The sequence below is a fragment of the Oncorhynchus masou genome, chromosome 27, assembly GCF_036934945.1.
Source record: "Oncorhynchus masou masou isolate Uvic2021 chromosome 27, UVic_Omas_1.1, whole genome shotgun sequence".
Lineage (NCBI taxonomy): Eukaryota > Metazoa > Chordata > Actinopteri > Salmoniformes > Salmonidae > Oncorhynchus > Oncorhynchus masou.
The window spans coordinates 25,331,248-25,358,774 of record NC_088238.1 but is presented as its reverse complement, the minus strand read 5'-3'; the positions used below and the strand labels follow the sequence as shown (position 1 = coordinate 25,358,774).

General features: G+C 45.1%; 1 pseudogene; it reads left to right on the top strand.

Moving 5' to 3' along the window:
• On the top strand, positions 1-24,838 carry LOC135515893 (USP6 N-terminal-like protein; annotated as a pseudogene).
• The last annotated feature ends 2,689 nt before the right edge of the window (positions 24,839-27,527 follow it).

Below are 27,527 nucleotides of genomic sequence, written 5' to 3'. Positions count from 1 at the left end.
TCACTTCTCTGATGTATTGAATAGCAGCTGTTGTGTGTTTGTGTTTGGGTGTGGAATGTCGTGAGTGGGGATAGCAGTGACTTGATGCTGAAGTCAGTGTCCCTCTTTCTCTCTCTCTTGCTCGCTTTCTCATTCTCTCTTATTCTCTCTCCTTCTCTCTCTTGTTCCCTAATCTCTTTGTAAAGTAAACAAACGGCTGCATTGTGACAGTGGCCCTCAAACTCAACCACTCTGATCTCCCGTCTGCTGCTCAGAGGAGTGTATCAACACAAGCCACCATTTGTCTGTCTCTCTGGTTCCTCTCATTGGTACGGGGACTGTTGCCGTGCGACGTAGTTGCCGTGGCAATGTCGGTGGTTCTGGGATGGGTTAGGGCTTTTTGTGAGTAGTGTTTGTCTAGCCCGGGCTGTCACTAATGCGGACTAAATCTCTCCGTAGACTGGAGGATCCAACAGAGAGCGTGAAGAGAGGTAAGACATGATGTCACTGAGGCGACTGACTTCAGGGAAAAATATACTGCTTTGGTTTTTTACCACCTTACTAGGACAAACTGCTGGTGTTCAAGAACAGCTATTGCTTCTGTCGGATTGAATTGTGTTCAAATGTAACTTAAATGATAGAGTCCTAATGGTGTTGCACAGTTTTTACAATTGAGATTCAGTTACTTGGAGACATGAACGTTGACATGGTATTTATAACATGTCTGTGAGTGTAGTTTGAGGGTAAACTACTGTGGGTAGACAATGTCTTCATTATGTTGAGTGATGTCATTTTGACTGTTGAGGTCAACTGTGTGTGATGTGGTTGGGTATAGGTAGAAACATGTTTGTTTCTACGTCTAGTTTGTGTAAATGAGTATAGTTTTGAAGCAATGCTAATAGCATGCCCAGTGTTATGCCGTGTGTGGTTACCCTACAGTTTTAATGTTTTGGGGGGTTTCTTGCTGACAATTGGGTGACATCAGTCTAGTGTGTTTGTATATTTGGATACAAAATGGCGCGTCTATGACAGCACACACACAGGCTCCATTTAGAACTCGTCAATGTTTTATTTCACTTTCTGCCTTTATTCAGTAGGTATTTATTTTTGTTCACTTTTTACATTCTATTCATTTCAAGGCATGAATTGACATGGCCTTGGTGCCCTTTGCGATTGCCTTCTAGATCCCTTTTCCCCCCCCAATCATAATATGTATGTTATGCAGTAAGGTGACTAGAGGCCGCACTCTCAGCCTGGTCGTCACCAGGTTTGGCCTTGGGACGTGTTGATTGGCTGTACACAGGCAGGCTGAGAGGCGGATGAATTAAGTGAAGTGTGAGGCTCTGTAAGTTCAAGAACAAAGGACAGGAAATGACTTCTCCTCCAACCAGGCTTTCAATTAGAACCGTGCAGCTTCAGTACCTTTGCAGATACTGTGCCTTGCAAAAGTATTTGTTCCTCCTTGCCGTTTTTCCTATTGTGTTGCATTAAAACCTGTCATTTAAATTAATTTTTATATGGATGTAATGGACATGCACAAAATAATCCAAATTGGTGAAGTGAAATGAAAAAAATAATTTGTAAAAAAAAATGGTAAAGTGATGCATGCATATGTATTCACCCCCTTTGCTATGAAGCCCCTGAATAAGACCTGGTGCAACCAATTACCTTCAGAAGTCCCATAATTAGTTAGATTGCACACAGGTGGACTTTAAGTGTCACATGATCTGTCACATGATCTCAGTGTGTCTATATACACCTGTTCTGAAAGGCCCCAGAGTCTGCAACACCACTAAGCAAGGGGCACCACCAAGCAAGCGGCACCATGAAGACCAAGGAGCTCTCCAAACAGGTCAGGGAAAAGGTGTGGAGAAGTACAGATCAGGGTTGGGTTATATAAAAAAAAATCAAAAACTTTGAACATTCCACAGAGCACCATTTAAATCCATTATATTGAAAAAAATTGAAAGAATATGGCACCACAAGAAACCTGCCAAGAGAGGGCCACCCACCAAAACTCTGACCAGGCAAGGAGGGCATTAATAAGAGAGGCAACAAAGAGACCAAAGATAACCCTGAAGGATCTGCAACGCTCCACAGCGGAGATTGGAGTATCTGTCCATAGGATCACTTTAAGCCGTACACTCCACAGAGCTGGGCTTTACGGAAGAGTGGCCAGAAAAAAGCCATTGCTTAAAGAAAAGAAAAAAAGGAAACACATTTGGTGTTTGCCAAAAGGCATGTGGGAGACTCCCCAAACGTATGGAAGAAGGTGCTCTGGTCAGGTGAGACTAAAATGTAGCTTTTTGATAGAGGTCGACCGACTAATTAGGGCCGATTTATCAAGTGTTCATAACAATTGGTAATCAGCATTTTTGGATGCCGATTTACATTGCATTCCATGAGGAAATTGCGTGGCAGGCTGACCACCTGTTACACGAGTGCAGTAAGGAACCAAGGTAAGTTGCTAGCTTGCTAGCATTAAACTTATCTGATAAAAAAAACAATCTTCACATAATCACTAGTTAACTACACATGGTTGGTGATATTACCAGGTTAACTAGCTTGTCCTGCATTGCATATAATCAATGCGGTGCCTGTTAGTTTATCATTGAATCACAGCCTACTTTGCCAAACCGGTGATGATTTAACAAAGGCGCATTCGCTAAAAAGCACAATCGTTGCACAAATGTATCTAACCATAAACATCAATGCCTATCTTAAAATCAATACACAGAAGTATATATTTTTAAACCTGCATATTTAGTTACATTTATGTTAGGTTAGCAGGAAATATTAACTATGGAAATTGTGTCACTTCTCTTTCATTCATTGCACGCAGAGTAAGTGTATATGCAACCGTTTGGGCCGCCTGGCTCGTTGAGAACTAATCTGCCAGAAGTTTACATAATGAGGACATAACATTGAAGGTTGTGCAATGTAACAGCAATATTTAGACTTAGGGTTGCCACCCGTTTGATAAAAAACGTAACGGTTCCGTATTTCACTGAAAGAATAAACGTTTTGTTTTCTAAATGATAGTTTACGGATTTTACCATATTAATGAACTAAGGCTCGTATTTCTGTGTTTATTATATTATAATTAAGTCTATGATTTGATAGAGCAGTCTGACTGAGCGGTGGTAGGCACCAGGCTCGTAAGCATCCGTTCAAATTTTACTGCGTTTGTGTCGTTCTGCCCCTGAACAAGGCTGTTATTGTAAATAAGAATTTGTTCTTAACTGACTTGCCTAGTTAAATAAAGATAAAATAAAAACAACTGGAGGGATGTGATCCTAAAGTCTGTTGTTTTTGATGATGCTGTTGTCCAGAAGACAGGCTCTGATTGGATGAAATGACAAGGTAAAATGTGTCGTTCTGCCCCTGAACAATAAAGATAAAATAAAAACAACTGGATGGATGTGATCCTAAAGTCTGTTGTTTTTGATGATGCTGTTGTCCAGAAGACAGGCTCTGATTGGATGAAAGCATGATCCTTGGTTCATTCTTTTATAGACTTGATCAACACTTGAATCAACGTGGACAAATGGGTTATATACAGATTGACACCATGTCAATGTGAGACCAGTTCCCTCCTTTGTTCTTTCAGTGACATTTTCCAGTGTTTTTCAGAAGCCTACTGTGTGATGAATATGTTTTCAGCAGGGAAAATTACATCTTTCTATTCTGACACTGTTATGACCTCTGTGAGGGATGGATGGGGAGAAAGAGAGGGACACAGCAGTTTGACGGGTATTAGAGAGCAGGAGTGAAAGGGAAAGCGGAGAACTGGGTAATTTCCACTCAGGCAAAGCGCTAGACCGGTGGGGACATTTTAATCGCAACGGGAGAGAGAAATTACCTGCCGTTCTACGCAGCCGTCGCCACAGGGCACTGCCATGTGAAGAGGAAGAGGTTGAGACTGGCAGAGGAGGATGAGGGAGGGGTGAAAGTTCAAGGAAGTAGGGCGTCTAACCGGGGAAAAAAGAGGAGTAGGAGTGGACAGGGGGAGGAGGACGGGGGGACTCGCTGGAAGTGCAAAGGTTCAGGGATGTATGTTTTCCTCAAGCATCCCTGTAGCTTTAAGGAAGGGGCTTGTCCAGGAGTGTTCTGTAGGCACGAGGAGTCGTAGCAGTCCAAGCAACACAACAAACACAATAATTCTGAACGAGCCTCCAACCCCTTACAAACACGGAGTCACGGATGCCTGTGCCATTCCCCGAGCATGTAAGAGTTTAATTGTGTTTAGCTTAAGCGCTGCCCCTGTTGAATACTAATATGGCCGCTGGGGGGTTCAGTGTGTGTTACTGCTGCCAACACTGGGTTTTACTATGGGAAGACTCAATCCCATTTACCCAGAATTCCATTCCACTGAACCCTGGAAAAATTCAGTATTTTTTTGTTGGTTTTTCAGACAGTGTCCCCTGCTGTCCCTTCTCCCACTCTGTTTGCCATTGTCAGCCCATGGTGACATGCCTTTCACTGTGACAGACAGTTAAACACCACCCTGTCATAAGAATTCCGGCTGGCTCGATAAGAGCGGTGTTTGTTCGGGACATATTGGAATTCCGGACGAGCCCAGGGAGGAAGTGGGGAAGAATCAAAGTGGAATACTTCCTGTCGGAATACTGACTGAAAAAGTGAAAGAAAAGAGAAAGGAAAAATAAAATGATAAAACTAAAACCACCCTTCTCTTGGGACCTTGTACTTCTTGAGTGGAGGCAAAGTAGCACATCTCATTGGTGGAGAGGGTTGAAAAGCTGTATGGTGGTTGCTGCTCTGCCATTCTGGTGAATGGAGAGAATTACGTCATGTCTCACACCAGCTCAGTAAACATATCTACAATAGCCTCTCACTAAGAACACAGCATTGTGTTCTTTCTTTGTGCTGTGTGTGGAGCAATGTATTTATTCTCACATTAACTTGGTCAACAAGCTGCCTCAATCTGTGTACAAATAGGTTTACAGAACACTATCTCAGTGTGTTGTTTATTCTCAATCTCAATCTCCAATGTGTCTGAGGCACGTGCGCACGCCCAATTTTTCAGTTTTTGATTTGTTAAAAAAGTTAAATATCCAATAAATGTCGTTCCACTTCATGATTGTGTCCCGCTTGTTGTTGATTCTTCACAAAAAAATACAGTTTTATATCTTTATGTTTGAAGCCTGAAATGTGGCCAAAGGTCACAAAGTTCAAGGGGGCCGAATACTTTCGCAAGGCACTGTATATTCTGTGCCAGCTTTGTTAATATGTTTTCCTGTATTTTGAGCTTCCCGTTGGCTGCTGAATCAGGAAGTGGCAGTGTGTGTGTGTGGAGTGACTATTTGTCGGACCTTTACATTCGACCAGTCAGATCATACAGTCATAATCTGATGAGGAAACCAATGGTTGTAAATGGAGGAAACTCACTTGGTTGAGTGGTACAGCTGAGGTAAAGGAGGTGTGTGTTCGGCGCGCTCAGCATCCTGGTCACGCGTGACAGTTTCTCGTTAATCGTCCGTCTGGGGCATAATAGCTGACGTGCGCACGCACCGCTTCTGTCACAGTGACGTCCCTCTGACACTGGTCTCCATTTTGAGCTCAGTGGCTCAACTCAACGGCTCTCTCACTCACACACACACACACACACACACACACACACAGCATCTGAGTTGTGTATGATACACCCCACCCCTGGTGAGTCCTGCTGGTTCCACCAGTGTGGGCTACAGTAGGCCAGGCTTTAACCTTTGACCGCTGGCTCATTGTGGGGCCAGATAACTGAACCACTTAGTGTTTGATAGTAGTGAAAAGGTACAGCATGGCTATTTCCAGTCTCTATTGGTCTTCACTGAGCCTACTGGGACCACGATACAAAGGTTGACATGTTGACATTTTGAACTCTTGTCCTTTTTCTTCCTTCAATCTTTTTCTCCCCCCCCCTCTGTTTTCTCTGGCAGCGTCTGGTACAGAGCAGGATGCTGTGCTGAGGCTTGAGCAGGAGAGGGCTGAGATCGTCTCCAAATATGACAAGGTAAGAACCCCTCCGCTAATGAAGGACAGTATATCCCCTGCAGCATTAAATGTTTGTCTGTCACTACCAGACAGAAGCTGGGCTAACAATATTTCTAGCAGGTTTCCAGAGATGTGTGCTTTGCTTTCTTGTCATTTGTCAGTCTGATGGTGAAGTATGTGTCCATCCATCCACACCATTGTGTATGTTTGTGGCACCTCTTGCCATTGCCCATGGCATCATCACTATAGCCAGCCGTTGGGACTGGTTTATAAATTAGCCTTTTTAATTTAGTCCAGCGGGCAGGATAATCAAGCCCACTCATTAAGAGAGGAGCAATGATGGAGGGATGGAGTGGAGGAGAGAGGTGGGCACTCTGACACAGAGTTTAATTATGTTTTGATGTTTGACCCTGATCACAAGAGGAGTCCATTTTCTCTCGTTGGCGAGGCGGAACGAGTCCAATCAAACCCAATTCAGTTTCATAATGACAGTGTGGGGGGGGGGTTTATCAAGATAAAGATGGAGTTCATGCTCTCACTACAGACCTCAACGTTTTCTATCAATGGAGTTTCATTCAAGGGTAATGGAGTATGGCCTATCCCTCCTGTTTCCTTTGACAGGAGAATACTGGAAGAAACCTTCTATACACACTCCAACTGTGACAGAGTCAATCATAGACACCAGCAACATGGAAAGCTTGACAAAGTCAAACACGGAGCAGAATCATGGTCCAAGTCTGCCATGACATTGATTTTACACAGCTGTCTTGTGCGCCCCTGTGTCTATACGCAGATACCACATGACACGGGCTTTAGACACAGTCTGTGTCTCCACTGACATCTCTTCCAGGCTCTGTGCGTGTTCGGCCTGATGTCGGATGTAAGAACAATCTATCCATCCCAGATGTCTTTTTGGTGTATTTATATTCATTGTTCCCCTGTTTCTGCTGCGCGAGGGAGCTGGGTTAAGTTAGGACAGGATTTCCAGTAAAGAGAGGGAAGGAGAACGGGAGGGAGAGATGTATTTAGACATCCAGCTGGTCTTCAGGCGGGCCTTGCAGACCTCAGCCAATGCTGGACATTGTTTAGCTCGCTCTTTTTTTATTTTCTTCTTCCCTCACTTCATCACCTCTTTTGCCCTCTTTTTAATAAATGTTTTAATTGAACCTTTTTATTTAACTTGGCAAGTCAGTTAAGAACAAGTTCTTATTTACAATGACGGCCTACCGGGGAACCGTGGGTTAACTGCCTTGTTCGGGGGCAGAACGACAGATTTTTACCTTGTCAGCTCAGGGGTTCGATCCAGCAACCTTTCGGTTACTGGCCCAACTCTCTAACCACTAGGCGACCTGCCGCCCCTCTATTTCACCTTTCCTCTCTTTGTTTCTCTATACAATCCTTCCATCTCCCCCTCTGTCTTCACAATTTATTTTCATTTTCTCATTATTTTCCCCTTTGCTGTCATGCATTCTCCACTCCCATTTTCTCATTATGCATTCTCCACTCCCATTTTCTCATTATTTTCCCCTTTGCTGTCATGCATTCTCCACTCCCATTTTCTCATTATTTTCCCCTTTGCTGTCATGCATTCTCCACTCCCATTTTCTCATTATTTTCCCCTTTGCTGTCACGCATTCTCCACTCCCATTTTCTCATTATTTTCCCCTTTGCTGTCATGCATTCTCCACTCCCATTTTCTCATTATTTTCCCCTTTGCTGTCATGCATTCTCCACTCCCATTTTCTCATTTTCAATGTTAACTTTCTTTCTATTTGTCTGAATTCAACAGCCTCTCCTCTGCCTTGAGTCAGGCTGTGACAGGGAGCGTCTGCCTAGCTCTTCATTTCACACCTGTTAGCTGCAGGGCTAGGCACTCTAGCACAGCCAAGCATGGCATGTACACACACACACACACACACACACACACACACACACACACACACACACACACACACACTGTAGGGGAGTGGGGAGGACTGGAGATGCCCATCCCTGCTCCAGACTGTGTGTCATGTTAATGCTGTTTAGTCAACTTCTTGATATGCCACACCTGTCAGGTGGATGGATTATCTTTTGCAAAGGAGAAATGCTCACTAACAGGGATGTAAACACATTTGTGCACAAAATTTGAGAGAAATTAGCTTTCTCTGCGTATGGAAAATGTATGGGGTCATTTATTTCAGCTCATGAAAGATGGGACCAACACTTTGCGTTTATATTTCTGTTCGGTATAGAATAACACGGATGTTTCTATCTCTATTGTAATAGTGTCGATGTTTACAACGTGTGTAGCCATCCAGTTCTATATAGGCATCTATATAGGCAAGTAATGAATCTCATTTGTATTCATTCTCATTTGTGCTGCAAATTAAAAAAATATGTTCCCAAGGATGTTTTTCTTTAATAGCACAAATACATTTCAAACTACTTGTTATTCATTGCTTTTACCCATGAGGCTCTTTGGTTGCAGGGAAAAGAGGGTGCCACTGTGGAACCCTGGGAGGATGCAAGCTTCCACCTGTACAAAGTTATTGACCGCTTCGGCTTCGTACAGTAAGCGCGCACACACACACACACACACACACACACACCCCCTTAAGTGATCAATTCATTACACAAGGCATATCAACTTTTTGAAATGTGAATCAGTCACATGCACACCACAATCTTCCCCCTTATTTGTGTTCTGATATTTCACTTCAGTAAGCTTCAAAGAACACTAGTTTAAAACAGTACCATTGTCTTGAAGTTGGAGAAAGTGACTCTCTAAAGCCTGGTGTGTTGTGGCGTTGGCATGGCCAGCAGTGGGGTTACATGGCTCTTAAACAACACTGTTCTTAGGCAGTTATAACAGTTATATATAGGCTGGCACATGTGGGCTGGTCTAGGCAGGAAGCTGCAGGGTTAGCCACAATCACAGGGCATCAGTGTGGGAGCTCAGGCCGAGAGTATAGGGGAGAGAGGGATGACGTGCCGGGGCCCAGGGCCAGTCACTGTCTGGAGAGAGATGGGGAGATGGTTCCAGTCTGGAGAGAGGGAAGGATGGAGAGGTTGAGGCCCTGAGTGAAGGCTATGGTCTGGGAGAGAGCAGATGGGGACTTGGCTGAAGGTCATGGTTCTGGCCTAATGCCAGGACTTTGGACTGGTTAGGACACAGAGCTGGGGCCCATGGTTAAGACAGTAGACATGAGGCCTCAGGCTCCATGAAATAGCCTATGAAGGAGAGCCCTTTCTATGTCATACTGACTAGGTATGATGACAACAATGAGGGAGAAAAGAAGGGAATGCCCCATTTACAGGCAGACACCGACAAACTGACTGCAAACTCTCTGTGCTTCCTGTATGAGTTAAAGGTCAGGTTCAGGGGTCAGGGCAGTCCCGGGAAAGAGACACAGGAAGTGGGGGATGGGACACGGGCTCTGTTCCCTTCCTTCCATGAAGTCATCACAGATCTGACCTGATCATAGGTCTGACCAATGTTGGATTGTTTAAAGCAATGGAGAGGAAACCTTACGTTCACTTGACCAGTCATGGACAGATTAGTTAATATTACTAAAAGAAGGAAGGATGCATTTTGAGAGTATTGGAACAGGCCCCCCCTCTAAGCCAGTGGGCTGAGTGGCACAGAGAGAGCTGTGCTGCTCTGAACTGTTAGTTTCATAGTGTATCTGTTAGATAGCCATAGAGGCATTGAAACTGGGACAGGACAGTAGCCAGAATGGAGGAATGTTTTAATGTGTTATTTCCTGTTTGCTTGGCTGCTGACGTGTAATGTTCCCTCCCTTTGATGAGTGTTAGGGAAGGTGAAACGAGCTCTGGCAGTAGCATCATTTATTTATTTAATGACTCCACTTCCTCTGGAAAGAATCTTTGAGTGGTCCGTATTCACGTTGAGACGTATCATCTTGGGGCTCCATCTTGTCCATCTTCACCGCGTATGAAGGAGTTGAGTCGGACAGAGAGACAGCCTACTAACATTCCACCCAACTACCAAATGTGTAATGTTCTTAAAGGCCCAGACCAGCGAAACCTTAGCTAAGCTCATGGTCAAACCATGATTGATACCTTGCATATTTTCAGAGCAACAATGTGTCTGAAACAAGTCAACCAAAGCTGTGTGATACTAACGCTTGTTTTGTTTTCTCCCCTCCAGTGAGAATGAACTTCCGTCCTACGACTCGGTGGAAGAGAAGGTGAGATGACCACGTCTCAGACCCTCAGGGCTCACTACATCTCTCCCGTCCCACGTGTGTCTATGCCGCTGTAAAATGACCTTCACCCATGAGAAAGAACACAGCGTCTTTCACACACATAACGATTGCCGTTACTGCTATGAATAGAACTCTGGTTGCTGAGAATTGATTAGTTCTTTCCTTTATCAGAATCCTAACGTTTTGTGTTCTTCTACTGTCGCTTTCAATGAGTTACATAATGTTCTGAGCTGATGTTTAGATTGCATTCTAATGTCACTGTAACCTTTGCCTCATCCTGGCATCATAAAATGTTCTTTGTTTTATGAAGCAAAATGTATGACACTGCATATTTGTCTGCATATACAGTTCCTCCGGAGTTTTGGTAATGAGGAAGTGTTAACATGCCACTTCCTGTGTCCCCTCAGCAAAAACACTTAGAGGTAGAAAGGACCTCAAAATGGCTGAAGATGATGAAGAGCTGGGACAAGTATAAGAACAGTGAGAAGGTATGATCTCTCTCTTCCTCCCTCACCATCTCTCCCCCTTCTTGCAGTCTCTTAAAATATCTCATTCCCACATTCCTGTTGTCAAATATTACATTCCACATCCTTCTCCTTGTGCCTCGCTTACATCTCTCCCTTCTCTTTGGTGAACAAATATTAGTGAGTCTCCCTGAAGAGCATTTATAGGGGTCTGGTCTCTGTAATAGCTGTCTTTGTTAGTGCCTGAGTTTGGGGTCTTCTTTGTGCTAGGTGTTGGGCCCTCGGGCATTCAGTTCTGACGTCCTCCAGTTGTACTCTGAGGTGGTCTCAGCGGGAATTGGAGATTGTCTTTAAATTAACCTTGACTAGGGGAGTGTTTTAGCCTTGTTCTCTCTTTCTCCGGTTTCAAGGATTTGCGTGACAAGCAACAACCAAGGACTTGTTGTTTCCCCCCTCTGTCAGACAGTGCTCCGCTCGTTTCTCTCGGCTGGTTAAACGAGTTACGGTTGATGGCTCTTTTTGTTTCCTGTGCTGCTGAAAACAATAGCATACTAATGCAGTCATAAGGTTCCAGCATCTGTAAGGCAGGTTCCTAGCATCTGTAAGGCAGGTTCCTAGCATCTGTAAGGCAAGTGTAATCTTTAGATCTACTAAAAATCTGCTGTAGGGCAGAGCCTGGGTCCTGGCACAGGTGTTGATGTGACATTGAATTTATGGTACAAATAGAGGACTGCGGAGTGCAGCGAGTAGGAGAAACCTCTACACTGAAGAGCCAATTTAGATCTCACACACACACACACCTACACATACACACAAACTCACCAAAAGGAAACCACATGCACAATTGCGCACACACACACCAATGGTGATTAGTGGAACAGGTGCACTCATTGACTTCATCAGAGCCCTAATTACTGGGCTGTCGCTGTCGACGTCAAGCCCCAAGTGGGTCTATCTGGCACACACATACACTGTACACACACACACACAGTACAAACACACACCTCCACACTCACACATAACACACATACTACACTCACTTACACACACACATAGACTAACATGCATTATGAGCATACAACCTAAACTGATTCGTTAACCTTTAATCATCACCCATCACTGGCCATCCGATGCCTACATCTTCTTCCAAATCAATGTTTCTCTCTCTTCTCCCACCTCTCTGTGTTCCGCCTGCTGAATAATGAAGATTGTGTTTGTGTGTGTGTGTGTTTATATAATATATATGTGTGTATATAATATATATATGTGTGTGTGTGTATATGACACGCTACAAAAGTATGTGGTAACCGCTTAAAATTAGGCTATTTCAGCCACCGTTGCTTGACAGCTGTATAGAATCGAGCGCACAGCCATGCAATCTCTATAGACAAACATTGGCAGTAGAATGGCCTGACTGAAGAGGTCAGTGACTTTCAACGTGGCACCACCATAGAATACCACCTTTCCAACAAGTCAGTCAGTTAAATTTCAGCCCTGCAAGAGCTGCCCCGGTCCATTGTAAGTGCTGTTATTGTGAAGTGGAAACGTCTAGGAGCAACAACGGCTGAGCCGCGAAGTGGTAGGCCACACAATATCCAGGAATATTTCACTTTCTCTGTTCATAGGAGTAACAACATGAATTTGTGCATGTGGCAGAAATAATACGGTGCGACTCGAGTTTCCCTTTTTGGTCAGAGTCCGTGTCGGAAAGGGAGAGCAGAGGGTTGTTGAGGAGAGACCCTCAGTCTGCTGCTCTCCCTCCGCTGAGACTGACCATCAAATGCAGGCATCATCTGCCCAGTACAATAAAAAGAAAGCAAATTATTTAAATGCTCAGCTGTGCCTCACAAGAAATACAACAACAGATTACCAGTGTGATCCTATAGCCCACCTCAAATTTCAAAATATAATTCAAAAAACGTATCTGAACAACAATTCATTGGCAGGGCAATTCAAGCAAAGCCAATATGCGTTGATAATGTATTGGGCCTATATTTCTACAGTACTTTCTTTTTACCTCCATGTCTACAGTACTGTTTTTAATTGGTTAATGTTGCATAGGCTTGTTTTTTTTTTAAGTCATGTTAAAAAAACGATCTGAACTCAGAAAAGGTTGGTGGCCCATGTTCTAGTTTTCCCTGTTAACACTCAATGTTTCCCTTTACTGTGGTAATTGTGATCGAATCAACACAATATTAACCACTTTCAATGTAACATACCGAAACAAATCAAATTATGCAAGAGATTGTTGTCGGCAGAATGCATCGGAGTAGGATTCTATTGCATTGACACACACTACCCAACCCGCACTCTACACAGACCGGTGCGGCATAAACAATCAGAACTGCAGTAGACCTATATGCAAATAAACCGTTGCCATATATGTATCTGTGCCATTTACTTTGAACTGGACTGTGTTTACAGCATGAGCGGTCATGAGTAAATGCGCTTGTTTTGAGATCAATTCGAGAGCTGCATGTAGCCACGTGTGTACATTTTGTTCATGTCCTTTGCTAGTTAGTGAGTTATTAGCCCAGTTATAGATAATTTGTAGTTAGCAATATGGGAGTGATTGCTTCCTACAAGAGCACAAAATGTGTACATTTCTAGGCATCTTTGAAAAGCTGCTACTGTAGACTGAATGATAGAACAGCTATTTCCATGTTAAAATGTTTCTCCATAGTTGTTTATGGTAGGCCACTCTTAGGCCTACATTATGATCAAGTAGCCTACATGGCCACTGTTATAACTAACTTAAAGCGGGTACAGCCTCAGTGGTCACTGTAAACATGTGCTGGATGTTGCACAGAATTTTCACAATGTTAAAGTTTACACACACACACACACACACACACACACACACACACACACACACACACACACACACACACACACACACACACACACACACTGAGCATGACCAGATTCCTTGGCCAGATGGGTAGGTCTCCCCTTCTAAATCTCCTCTCCATCTACCCAGAGGTCCAGACACACATCACCTATAGCCTCTTTTCCAATCACCCAGAATCAGCTGATGTAAGAAGGGCTTTATAAATACATTTGATTTGGATTTGATTTGAATAATAGTTGTATATAGTTTGTTCTTCACACGCATACTTGTTCTTCACACGCATACTTGTCCTTCACACGCATACTTGTCCTTCACACGCATACTTGTCCTTCACACGCATGCTTGTCCTTCACACGCATGCTTGTCCTTCACACGCATGCTTGTCCTTCACACGCATGCTTGTCCTTCACGCGCATGCTTGTCCTTCACGCGCATGCTTGTCCTTCACACGCATGCTTGTCCTTCACACGCATACCTGTCCTCTCATACTATCCACTTGATGTTGAATGGGAGTCAGATTATTCATACTATCAATTCATCATGAAAACTGTTCAGTTGTGTAGCTCGAATTTGATTGTGCAAAAAGGCATTTTGAACTTGAGTGTTAGGGCTAGGGGGTGTGGTTGGAAGGTGAAGCATGGTCTCTTTGATGTTACACTAAGAATGTCCTTTTCCCCGTATCCATGTCTCCCTCCAGCTGGTGAGGCGGATCTATAAGGGAATTCCCCTACAGCTCCGAGGAGAGGTGTGGTGTCTGCTCCTCGACGTTCCCAAAATAAAGGAGGAGAAGAAAGACTTCTACGAGGTACGTTATGGAAGCGCGAGCCAGAAGCTCACAGCAGAGAGTTATAGTGCTCTCTAGGACTAACATCCTTCCTCCCTGGGCAAAGTCATGGAGGAACTATACACATTCACACTGTAGTTGACTCTCCTATTGTCTCTCTCCACTCAGCCAGCTTCATTATAGCCCAGGCCTCATTAAAATTCACAACCAGGCCGGCAAACCCTGATTTATTAGATTTCAGAGCTTCATCCATTATTACGGGGGGGTGTGTGTGTGTGTGTGTGTGTGTGTGTGTGTGTGTGTGTGTGTGTGTGGAATATTGAGTTTTGAGTCACAGCTGAGCTGTATTATAACTCAATAAACATTTGCGGGATGGATGAGTAGTTTTATTCCTCACACACACTCCCTCAGTGACTCTGTGTTGTTGTGTTTCCTGTGTGTAGAAGCTGAAGCTCAGGGCTCGAGGTCTGTCTCCTGACGTCCGTCAGATTGACCTGGATGTGAACAGAACCTACAGGGACCACGTCATGTTCATGACCCGCTACGACGTCAAGTCAGTATCTCCCTCCGACTGTACACACACACACAGGGACCACGTCATGTTCATGCCCTGCTACGACGTCAAGTCAGTTTCTCCCTCCGACTGTACACACACACACACACACACACACACACACACAGGGACCACGTCATGTTCATGCCCTGCTACGACGTCAAGTCAGTTTCTCCCTCCGACTGTACACACACACAGGGACCACGTCATGTTCATGCCCTGCTACGACGTCAAGTCAGTTTCTCATACTCCAGTACAACATCTACACTTAGTCACTACAGAATAGTACCCTTAATTAGGGCCTGGAGTTTTTCTTGACCGTGTGCCCTGACTAGGAAAAACCCCTGGTCGTAGCCTGGGCCATGATGCACATCTATCTGGTCATACCTCTTTCTGTCATAATGGTGGCTGACATGGACATTTCCCTATAAGGAAGTGAGAGGACACACACGTCCCTTTTCTGTGTTTTTACTTCTGCTTGATGACGTCATGGAGAGAGCCAGAACCAGGGGCCCCTGGGAAATAAACACTGGCCTGCAGAGTCCGAGACCACCATGGACCTGGCAAGCACAGCCTCACAGGAACTAAACACATTACCTCGATACTGACCATGATACAATACAACTACCTCAAACACAGCTATACCATGAAAGCATAAAATGTACAACTACCTCAAACACAAAGGTTGCCATTACTGGCCAAATATAGGAAGTAAAAATCACTAATGCATTTGTTCATCTCATTTAGAAGACAATACGACTATTAGAGCATTTGAATGATGAGAGAAGACCAGATCTCTCTTGAAAAATGTATCTCAATGAGACTAACCTGGCTAAATAAAAAATAAAAAACTGAATTCCCCTTTTGTGATGAATTGGGAAGCTCCTGAGGTGTTCCTGTTAGTTAACCTGCACTTCCATCAGATGTCTTATTATATTATATTATGTCTAGTCATTAGTAGGTTGACTGTTTGTTGTTGTTTTCAGGCAGCAGGCTCTGTTCCACGTCCTCACAGCCTACTCTGTGTACAACACGGTGAGTCACACTACACACATTCCAGAATGAATCCCCTGACACCTCAACGCCTCTCTTTACCCTCCCTCTCCTTTCCCCAATCAACTGTTTTCTACAGCCTCGTCCTTCTTTTATCCCCTCATCCAGCTCCTCCTGATCATCCTCCCCTGTTCTCTCCATCCACTGACCTCTTCTGTTCCTGTGTAGATATAGAGAAGTGAGTTGGTGTGCAGTTTTGCATGCGTGTTTGTCTATACATTATACAAATGTGTGTGTGTATAGGAGGTGGGGTACTGCCAGGGCATGAGTCAGATCACTGCTCTGTTGCTCATCTATATGAACGAAGAGGATGCCTTCTGGGCTTTGGTCAAACTGCTGTCTGGACAGAAACACGCCATGCATGGTAAACACACCAGAACACACACACAACACACTGTGTAACATCCCATAGAAGTGTGAGGCCGTCATTCAATAGCCCACGCAAAACCCATGCCTAAGCCATGCCATCCATAGCACCATATAGGACACAAGTCAATTCAGGGGTAGCATACTAGACCAGACACACTAAGTAGGCATGAACAGCCATGCCCTAGATCACATAGGATAGTAGGCTCTGGTCTTTTCCTCCAAACATTCCTTAAGTCCAACATGACCCCACTGACACAGGAACGTGCCCTACGGATAGAATATAAACAGGCACCTACACACTGTATACACACACTCTCACATACCTTTCAAGGACTTAGGCTGTCTCTTCTGGGCCCCATAAAATGTGAGGAAACACATTTCTAGAGAACCCTCCCTGACAACTTCTTACCAGATATCTATAGAGCTCACCCAATCTCCCGTCCCTTCCATTCAGACCCACACACAGCGACAACCACCAGAGTCATTTTCTACATTTGATAAAATGCTCTGTGATCTCCGCCCCTCCTCCCCTCTAGGGTTTTTTATCCCCGGCTTCCCCAAGCTGATGCGCTTCCAGGAGCACCATGACCGTATCCTCAAGAAGATGATGCCCAAACTGAAGTCACACCTGGTGAGGCCCGCAGAGCACACACACACACACACACAGTCTGGGGGAGGGGGTAGTGGTATATAAATGGCAGCCCTAAGCCTGCTGGTATGGGGGACTGAGTTGAGTGCCACAGCAGCAGCCTTTGATGTGTTGAGATTAAAGGGTGGTGAAATGAGAGAGAAATGCCATGTCTACAAACACAACCATACACACACAGATATGGCTTTTATTCTGCTTTTAATATGGGGCCTTGGGCACGTTGGCGGATTCACCACTGCTGTTAAACCAAGGCCACTGTTTAAATACACACACACACACACACCCACACACACACACCCGCACACAAGCACACACACGCACGCACGCACACGCACACACGGAGGGGTAATGGCTCATTGACCTCTGTTTCAGGACACACAGGAGGTGTTCACCAGCCTGTACACTATGAAGTGGTTCTTCCAGTGTTTCCTGGACAGGGTGAGTGTCTGAATCACATCCCCTTCCCTCTGTATCAGTATGTTAGACAGGGTGAGTGTCTGAATCACATCCCCTTCCCTCTGTATCAGAATGTTAGACAGGGTGAGTGTCTGAATCACATCCCCTTCCCTCTGTATCAGAATGTTAGACAGGGTGAGTGTCTGAATCACATCCCCTTCCCTCTGTATCAGAATGTTAGACATCCCCTTCCCTCTGTATCAGTATGTTAGACAGGGTGAGTGTCTGAATCACATCCCCTTCCCTCTGTATCAGTATGTTAGACAGGGTGAGTGTCTGAATCACATCCCCTTCCCTCTGTATCAGAATGTTAGACAGGGTGAGTGTCTGAATCACATCCCCTTCCCTCTGTATCAGGATGTTAGACAGGGTGAGTGTCTGAATCACATCCCCTTCCCTCTGTATCAGAATGTTAGACAGGGTGAGTGTCTGAATCACATCCCCTTCCCTCTGTATCAGAATGTTAGACAGGGTGAGTGTCTGAATCACATCCCCTTCCCTCTGTATCAGGATGTTAGACAGGGTGAGTGTCTGAATCACATCCCCTTCCCTCTGTATCAGAATGTTAGACAGGGTGAGTGTCTGAATCACATCCCCTTCCCTCTGTATCAGTATGTTGAGTGTCTGAATCACATCCCCTTCCCTCTGTATCAGTATGTTAGACAGGGTGAGTGTCTGAATCACATCCCCTTCCCTCTGTATCAGGATGTTAGACAGGGTGAGTGTCTGAATCACATCCCCTTCCCTCTGTATCAGTATGTTAGACAGGGTGAGTGTCTGAATCACATCCCCTTCCCTCTGTATCAGTATGTTAGACAGGGTGAGTGTCTGAATCACATCCCCTTCCCTCTGTATCAGGATGTTAGACAGGGTGAGTGTCTGAATCACATCCCCTTCCCTCTGTACAGGGTGAGTGTCTGAATCACATCCCCTTCCCTCTGTATCAGAATGTTAGACAGGGTGAGTGTCTGAATCACATCCCCTTCCCTCTGTATATGTTAGACAGTGTCTGAATCACATCCCCTTCCCTCTGTATCAGAATGTTAGACAGGGTAGCTGAATCACATCCCCTTCCCTCTGTATCAGAATGTTAGACAGGGTGAGTGTCTGAATCACATCCCCTTCCCTCTGTATCAGAATGTTAGACAGGGTGAGTGTCTGAATCACATCCCCTTCCCTCTGTATCAGAATGTTAGACAGGGTGAGTGTCTGAGTCACATCCCCTTCCCTCTGTATCAGTATGTTAGACAGGGTGAGTGTCTGAGTCACATCCCCTTCCCTCTGTATCAGTATGTTAGACAGGGTAAGTGTCTGAATCACATCCCCTTCTCTCTGTATCAGAATGTTAGACAGGGTGAGTGTCTGAGTCACATCCCCTTCCCTCTGTATCAGCTTTTCTAAATGTGTATTTGTAAATCATCAGTCATTATCATACCATGCCTACTGCGGGTGTCGGGCTAAAGAAAGTGTTCAATTGTATTCTGAAAATATATTTATTTCTTCTCTTTTCTGGCTGTCTCATTCTCTCTCCCTATCTCTTTCTCTCTCCTTCATTATCTTTCTTCCTCTCTGTCTCTCCCTCAGACCCCCTTCACCCTGACCCTGCGGATCTGGGACATCTATATCCTGGAGGGAGAGAGAGTTCTGACCGCCATGTCCTACACGGTCCTCAAACTGCACAAGAGTAAGACCAGAACAGTAGGATTGTGCTATTGTGGCCACGTGGTTGTCTGTGCGCCACCAGGCAAAGTTGCTCATCAAGTTCACTGAACCACCTCCGCTAACCTCTAAGATCTGTGACTGTCCTCAAACTGCACGGGAGAAAGTGTTCTCACACTGCGTGTGTGTGTTTGTGTTTGCAGAGCACCTGTTGAAGCTGTCTATGGAGGATCTGGTTGAGTTTCTGCAGGTGACTCTGGCCAAGGACTTCTTCTTTGAGGATGACTTTGTGATTGAGCAGCTGCAGAACAACATGGTGGAGCTAAGGAGGTCCAAACTGGAGCTGGCCGCACCAGGTAGCCTTCTGCCCCCAACACCTCTCATACACACTGATTACAGTAGGCTATACATTTGTCACACACACGCAGATTAGACAACTGCCACACACAAGCTCAAAATATCAACACACACACACACACACACGGATGTATCACCCTGCATATGTTACTTCACTTACATTCACCCTCGACCACACAGTTACAGTTCACACACTCACACTCACACAGCTCTCCTGCTGGCTGCTGTGTAGTAGTATTACCAGTGGTAGTAGTAATTAGTGATAGCAGTCTGTCTCATCTTGCTTTCTGTCTCTTGCTTAATCTGCCTCTTCTCCCTCTTCTCCCAATGGTTCGGCCCAGCCTACAAAAGTGTGGGTGGGAGTGGGGGCCACATCCCCTCCTACGACAGTAACCGGTGGGCTATCCTGACTGGTGTTCCCCTGTTTCATCATCTGTCCATCCCTCCCTCCCTCCGTCAGTCCCTCCGTATTCCGTCTGTCTGTCTGTCGCCTGTCTGTCCAGCGGCCCTGGGCTTCTCTTACAGAACATTCTCCCAATGGTACCGCAACCTTGTGCAGTAGCTACTGCAACTCAGGCCAGGCTACTATTGGTAAAGCTACCTTGGAGTCTTGTAGTGGAGGGATTATCCTCCTCTATTACTACCACGCTCGTTGTCTCTGACTGCTTTTAGCGAGGCACTGCAGATGGTCATTATCAGTAGAGTAGTAACCATTTAAGCTCCCACTTTAGATAATACGATACTTTAAGTCAATACTTTCAGTTAGTAAGATGCCTAAAGCTTTGACTAGTCACCGCTCAACATTGTAGGCTACATAGTGGTTTAACCTCCAAATGTCCTAATGTACTGTGGCATCCTACCACCCTGGGTGTGTACACACACACACACACACACACACACACACAGTGAGAGAGCCATTTTCTCTTCCTGGTGACATGATAATAAGTATCATCCGACAGCGGAGGCTTTCTGCTCGACTGCAGCACTCGGAGCTCATCTTCAACCCATCTGCTTCTAGTGAACCAACCACATGTCATGTTGAGAAATGGAGATTCCGAAGCCAAAACTCTTCCAACTTTGACGGTTAAATTGTTGGATGAGGTTTTTAATGAGAGGCTAAACAAAGGTTTGAATAGGTTGTTGTCTGTGTTTTACGTTTGATTGTGGGGTGGAGACTGCATCCTACACTTAACTTGGAAACCCTAAAGCACCTGTGTCAGTGAACACATTTCCTGGGTGAATCCTCAATACTCTCAAGTGGCTTCCTCTCCTGAGTCCAAACTGAGAAGACTGGATGGGTGAGAGCAATAAAGCACTGATCTCGGCTGGGTCCCAATACATTTGAATGGCTTCCGCTTCTTGTCTCCTTTCCTTTATCCCTAACCAAAGCGCCATTATTTCTCTTGTCCAGGCTTTTCAAATCAGTGGTTCTAAGGGATGGTAGAGAAGGACAGGAAGCTGCGTAGGAGAGATGGATGCTGTGACTTACAGGCAGAGTTTCTCCATATTGTTTTCACCCATTCAGTCTAAGGACAGGGAAATGGGACACTTTCTTACACAATGGAGAGCCACTTTAGTTTGTGGATTCAATACCGGTCAGTGATAGCACTTCCTGGTTCAAACTCACCACACTTCCCGGTCCTGTCACATCACTTCCTATTCTCGAGCTCGTGTCTCCTGGTTTCTATGGGGATTGTGGACACACTGTTCCTACCAGAGCCCAACACATCCAGTGTCCCACCTTCACTGTCTGTTTCTCTGTATATCTGTGTCACCTGTACTGCACTTTATTTTCATGACACTGGTAGATACGATTATGTAGTAGTAGTAGTAGTAGTAGTAATATACTCCAGTAATAGAGTTTAAAACTGCATGGAGTTGATATATTTATGGTTTTTGTCCTTAAGTGCTAACTCAGCCATGTTTCCTACTTTATGGTTCCTACTTTAAGTCTTTAAGGACAGTCCGTTAGCTCATTTCAGTCTGACCTTTTGAAGTCTGTCAGCTGCTGCAGCTAAGTACATTGTAATGAAACTGAGTGAAAACGTATATTATTTCAGTCTACACTTTTGAATGGCACTTCCTAATTGGACGCCTCTGGCTCGCACTCTGGGTATTGAATATCAGATATATATTTCAGATGTTGTGTTTTGTTATGTCCTTGGTTGGTTTCTCGCCTGTGGAGACGTGATTATTCAGTGTTGTGGTGAATGTAATTCTCTCTTTATTTTCGCCCCTCGTCGGCAGTGATGTTGCATGAATCCATATTGCCCTTTTTTAATATTCATCGTTTGAAAACATGCCTTTTCCGTTTTGTGTTCCCCCCAGGTGCTCTAACCTTCTGTCTGTTGTATCTCTGCAGGTAAAGAGGACGAGTATCCCAAGAAGCTTCTTGGGCAGCTTCCCCCAGAGCCGGCAGTGAACCAGAACCACGTGGCAAATGGTCAGAGCCACGCCCAGCCGGCCGAGCCCCCAAAAGCGCCTAGCCCCTCCCCCGAGCGCCAGCGGGACAGCCGACCCCCCAGCCGGGCGCGCAGGGACTCCTTGGAGAAGCTGGTCCGGCAGCACAAGGCTGAGAAGAGGGAGGCCAGATCACGGAGGTCTGGAGAGAACTCCGCCCACCTAGATGCCCACTGCAAACAGCCCTCCGTCCACCTAGATGCCCACTGCAAACAGCCCTCCGCCCACCTAGATGCCCACTGCAAACAGCCCTCCGTCCACCTAGATGCCCACTGCAAACAGCCCTCCGTCCACCTAGATCCCCACTGCAAACAGCCCTCCGCCCCCACCCTTTCTACCCCAGAGAGAGGGTTCACACCGTCCCCGGCGCCCTCTCCCTCGCCACACCCCAACCCTCCTACAAAAGTGGTGGACAGAGGGAAGCCTCAGAACCACGCCACGGCCAACCACAACTCCAATGCCGCCTCCAGCAGCTCCCGTAAAGACATCGCCCCACGCTGGGTCAAGCCCTCCGAGACCAAGCTGGAGGCGGCCAAGGCAGCGGCGGCCAGGGAGATCCAGCCCTCCTCCAGCCCTAATGACACCCTGCTGCTCAACCGCCGGCCCCGCTCCAGGGGCTTGATCCCAGGCTCCAACCGCGGCTCCAACGCCTCTCAGTACGACAACGTGCCCGGGGGGGCAGAGCAGGACTTTGTGGAGGTCCTGGAGCTGGACAGGCCACCGTCGCAGATGAGGCACAGCGAGACACCGACCCGCCACCCACACACCCAGCCTGCAAGGGAGCGTGGTCTCCATAGGACCAGTGGGTAGGCAGGCCAAACACCCCATCCCCGCTGCCCTGTCCCTCAACAGCCCTGCGGGGGGTAAACCCTATGTCCACCCCAACGGCCAGAGCCAGTACCACACGCCCCCCAGCAGTACTCCCCCGGCCGGCCTGCTATGGTGCCACTCCACTACCCCCCGTACAGTGTGAGCCTTGAGCAGAGGGGACTGGGAGAAGACAGGCACTATGGCACCCCACCTATGGGTCTGATGTATGGGGAGAGGGCGTACGTCACCACCCAGCGGCCCAGCCACTCTCCGGAGAAGGCCCTCATGAACAACTCCTATGCCACCACCCACAGGCAGCCTCCCAGCTCAGCCCAGCCCCCCCGCACCATACAGCAGCTGGACAGCCCTGGTAGTAACTCCTCCACATACCTGCGTCAGCCCACACGGCTCACCTCCACTGCAGCCGCCTATCCGGTGTACCCTCCTGTTGACTATAACCGGTACGAGGGGCGCAGGAGAGGGGAGCAGACCCCGCCCTACCTGCCCGAGGGGCCAGGCCGGGGAGGGGCAGCGGAGGTGCAGCCGTGGAGGCAGCAGGAAGGTGGTGACATGTCACGTGCCCCTGGAGGTGTACCCCGCTCCCCCAGCTTCCAGAGGGCCCAGATGTCCCCCGTGCAGGAGTTCACCTTCCCTGACGGCCTGGCTCACTACAGGACACAGTTCCACGAGCAGCAGCAACAGCCCACCATGAGGCAGCAGCTCCCCCCGCTGTTCGGAGGACCACACTACAGGCATGCACCAGAGGCGTTCACCATGCAGGAGTCTATGTTACTGTGAGGGTAGGAGAGCGGGATAGAAAGACACTGAGGTGTAGTCACTGACACTGTGGCTGCAGAGACCAGCGGTAGTCCTACTAGAGTTAAGGAGTTTTAGTTTGGTCTGTTTGTGCTTTATATGTAACGTTCTGACCTTTTTAAAAGTCATACTGCATCGTGAATGCTGCAGTATACCAGCTTCTCTTGTTTTTATGGATCCCTTTTAAAAACCCACTGAAGATTGATTATTTTATTTTTTTGGATGTTAAATCATTAATGACAGGAGTTTAAAGTATATATGTATGTCTATCTTTTAGAGTTGAAAAATGTACAGTAAATGATGTTTGTTTATATACTGAGTTATTGAAAAGTTATGAGTAGCAGGGGACACTTCTCCCGGCGAGACAAACTCAGTGATTCGATTTTTCTTTTTTATGAGTTACTTCCAAAATATCTACTTTAGAGGTCAATATACTCTATATGCTTGTGAATATCTTATTTTTCAGAGAGAAGAAACAAAGCTACGTCAAATAATAGAATTACGGAAGAGTGACAATTAAAATCCTTGTCGAATAAATATATATATATATATATATATATATATATATAATTTCGATTTTGAAGCAACTCCACTGTATAACGACGGTTTTTAAAACTTTATTTTTTCATTGAGATTATTCTGTCGTCGTTCAGTTTAGCGACCACTGTAATTTCTAGTCATTGCAAAGCATTTCTGTAACCCAAATAGTGTGTACAGTATGTTTGTATATCGAGGCCAGTGTCTGCTTTATACCCCATATTGAGACTGTAAAATCTATCAACAGTGAACTGTTTTGTCGTCTGTATAAAAAAAAACACCCCCTTTCTCCCCTGAAGTAATGTATGATTTGACTTCCCTCTGAAAGGTTTACATGAACATTAATTGCATTTTAACAGTACAGTGTTTTCATCACCACAGAGTAGGTGTCAGCTAGCTGCAAGAGGTTTCTGTAGAGGGGGAATGTGTACTGGTATTGAAGTACTTACTAAACCGCAAAATGCTTTCATTGCCAACTCATGTCTTGTATTTTCAGCAGTCACATTCACTGCTGTTCAGTTACCAGCACTTACATATTAAATCATTCCATATACACACATCAACACTTACTGACTTATACATACTACTTTCTAGTGTGACGTCACACATTTGAATACATATTCAACCACCTCCCCTTTTATTGCTGATTCTCAACTCTGTACTTTTTGATACAATGCTTATCGTTCTCAAAACGGTTATAATTATTCTGTTATTATTTGAACGTGCAAATAAGTCATTCCTTGTTTTTGTTAAATAATTAATTGCAAAATAGTTTCAGGTCATTCTTCAGAGACTTTTCTTTACTTAATAAAACAAATTGGGGTGTGCATTTCTGATCATGTGTCTGTAGATTTATTTCTGTAGGAATGTTATTGCTATTCTTTTCATACATCAGTGAAGTGTCTTCGTACATATTCTACATGCCAGGACCACAAAGCTCAGGCCGGATACTGGCTAGTGATTTATATCCCTGGAAAAGGGGATAACATGTGCCAACATTATTCATCTGCTGATATTTAAGGAAATACTACCCTCTAGTGGAGAAACTAATTGCACCCTCTTCTAAACCTATGCAGCTGACAACAACCTCGGCTTAATTTTACAGGCCATTTTTCCAGGACTCCCATGTGCTTTACTAAGAGTATTGCATTATATTTTTCACTTAGCACATTGTGTCTTGTACTTTTTATTTATTGAGACCAAAATATTTGTATGTGGGCCAAACTAGGACTTTGGTCATAGCAATAGGATCATTAAAAAGTTAAATTCTGAACACTCCGCTCAATTTGCCTTTCATCAGACCTTTGCTGCTCAAGGGATACAATGGGGCCATCGTGTGGCGGTACAGTGCTAATGCATAGAACATTGCTGTACTTTAGTAGCGCTTTCTTTGGTGGTAGTACAGCCACTGTTAAACATTTAATGGACGCCTCAATCCCACAGCCACCAGGTAACCTCTCACATACCTGTTGTCTTTCATTATCCATTGCAGGCTCAACTAAACACAGGATCTATTATACAATACCTTCTGCTTCCAATTCATGTATTTGGGCCTATTATTTTTAAATGCGTCTAAATATGAAATAATCGGCAGATTGGCTTCATCAGTTCTTCAGTAAATCTATTTTATTTTTGTTTAATTCGGAGGTAATTTGAATGCTACATTTTTTTTAAATACAGAAATATACAGTACATTCAAAGTATTCAGATCCCTTGACTTTTTCCACTTTGTTACATTACAGCCTTATTCTAAAAATGATTCAAATCAATCCACACACAATACCCCATAATAATGTGGAAAAAAGGTTCAGAAATGTTTGCAAATGTATACAAATACATTTTAAAAATACCTTATTCACACAGGTATTCAGACCCTTTGCTATGAGACTTGAAATTGAGCTCCCGTACATCCTGTTTCCATTGATCCTCCTTGATGTTTCTACTGTACAACTTGATTGGACTCTAACTGTGGTAAATTCAATTGATTTGACATGATGTGGAAAGGCACACACCTGTCTATAAGATCCCACAGCTGACCGTGCATGTCAGAGCAAAAACCAAAAGCCACGAGGTCGAAGGAATTGCCTGTAGAGCTCTGAGACATGATTGTGTCGAGGCACAGTTCTGGGGAAGGGTACCAAAAGATGTCTGCAGCGTTGAAGGTCCCCGAGAACACAGTGGGCTCCCGAATGATGAACAACCAAGAAGCCTAGGAAGCTAAACTGAGCAATCGGGGGAGAAGGGCCTTGGTCAGGGAGGTGGCCAAGAACTCGACGGTCATTCTGACAGAGCTCCAGAGTTCTTCTGTGGAGATGGGAGAACCCTCCAGAAGGACAACCATCTCTGCAGCACTCCACCAATCAGGCCTTTATGGTAGAGTGGCCAGACGGAAGCCACTCCTCAGTAAAAGGCACATGACAGTCCGCTTGGAGTTTGCCAATAGGCACCTAAAGGACTTTGACCATGAGAAACAGGTTTCTCTGGTCTGATGAAACCAATATTTAACTCTTTGGCCTGAAGTCCAAGCATCATGTCTGGAGGAATACTGGCACCATCCCTACGGTGAAGCATGGTGGCGGTAGCATCAATGTGTGGGGATGTTTTTCAGTGGCAGGGACTGGGAGACTAGTCGAGGGAGCAGTGAAAGCTGAACAGAGCAAAGTAGTGAGATCCTTGATGAAAACCTGCTCCAGAGAAACTCCCCAAATACAAGTGTGCTAATGTAACAGGGTTGGTTGTTTCCACTTGCCTCGAAAGAAATGTGTATTTAATGTTCAAGCATTCTTATTGGTTAGTTCAACTCTGATGATAATAAGGTGGGTTGTGATTGGCCCCGCTTGCAGATAGGGGGAGATCGCGAATGTCAGGTCTTCCCAGTATGAAAATGTGATGCAAGGGGTAGGTCACGATCTGAATACTGTTTTCTATTTTACAATGTGTACAAGTTTGCTCTACGTTACTGATTTATACATGTGTGGGTATATGGTACCTGTTAGGGATTGAGGGGCTTTCTGGGATGTGCTTTGGCATATGTTTGCTGTAAATAAGTGTGTTAGCTAACATACACCGATGTAATGGTCACATAAGCCTACTGCTAACACAGTTGTCCTCGACAGCCATCAATATCGTTAAGCCCTACACAACTAACGTGCTGTTTCCCATTTAACAACAGCAGAAATAAATGATGCTCAACTGGGACCACTGGCTGATGTGATTTACTTTGAGAAAACACAACGCAAGGGGAGTACGATATACATCTGTTACACTAAGCTTGTAGCGTCATGCCCAAGACTTGAGACTGTAATCGCTGCTAATGGTGCTTCAATAAAGTTGAGTAAAAGGTCTAAATACTTATGTAAATGTAATAATTATTTTATTTTTTAATTATACATTTGCAAACGATTATAACCTGTTTTTCTTTGTCATTATGTGTTATTGTGTGTAGATTGAGTGGGAAGACTTTTTAAATCCATTTTAGAAAAAGGCTGTAACTAACAAAATTTGGAAAAAGTCAAGGAGTCTGAA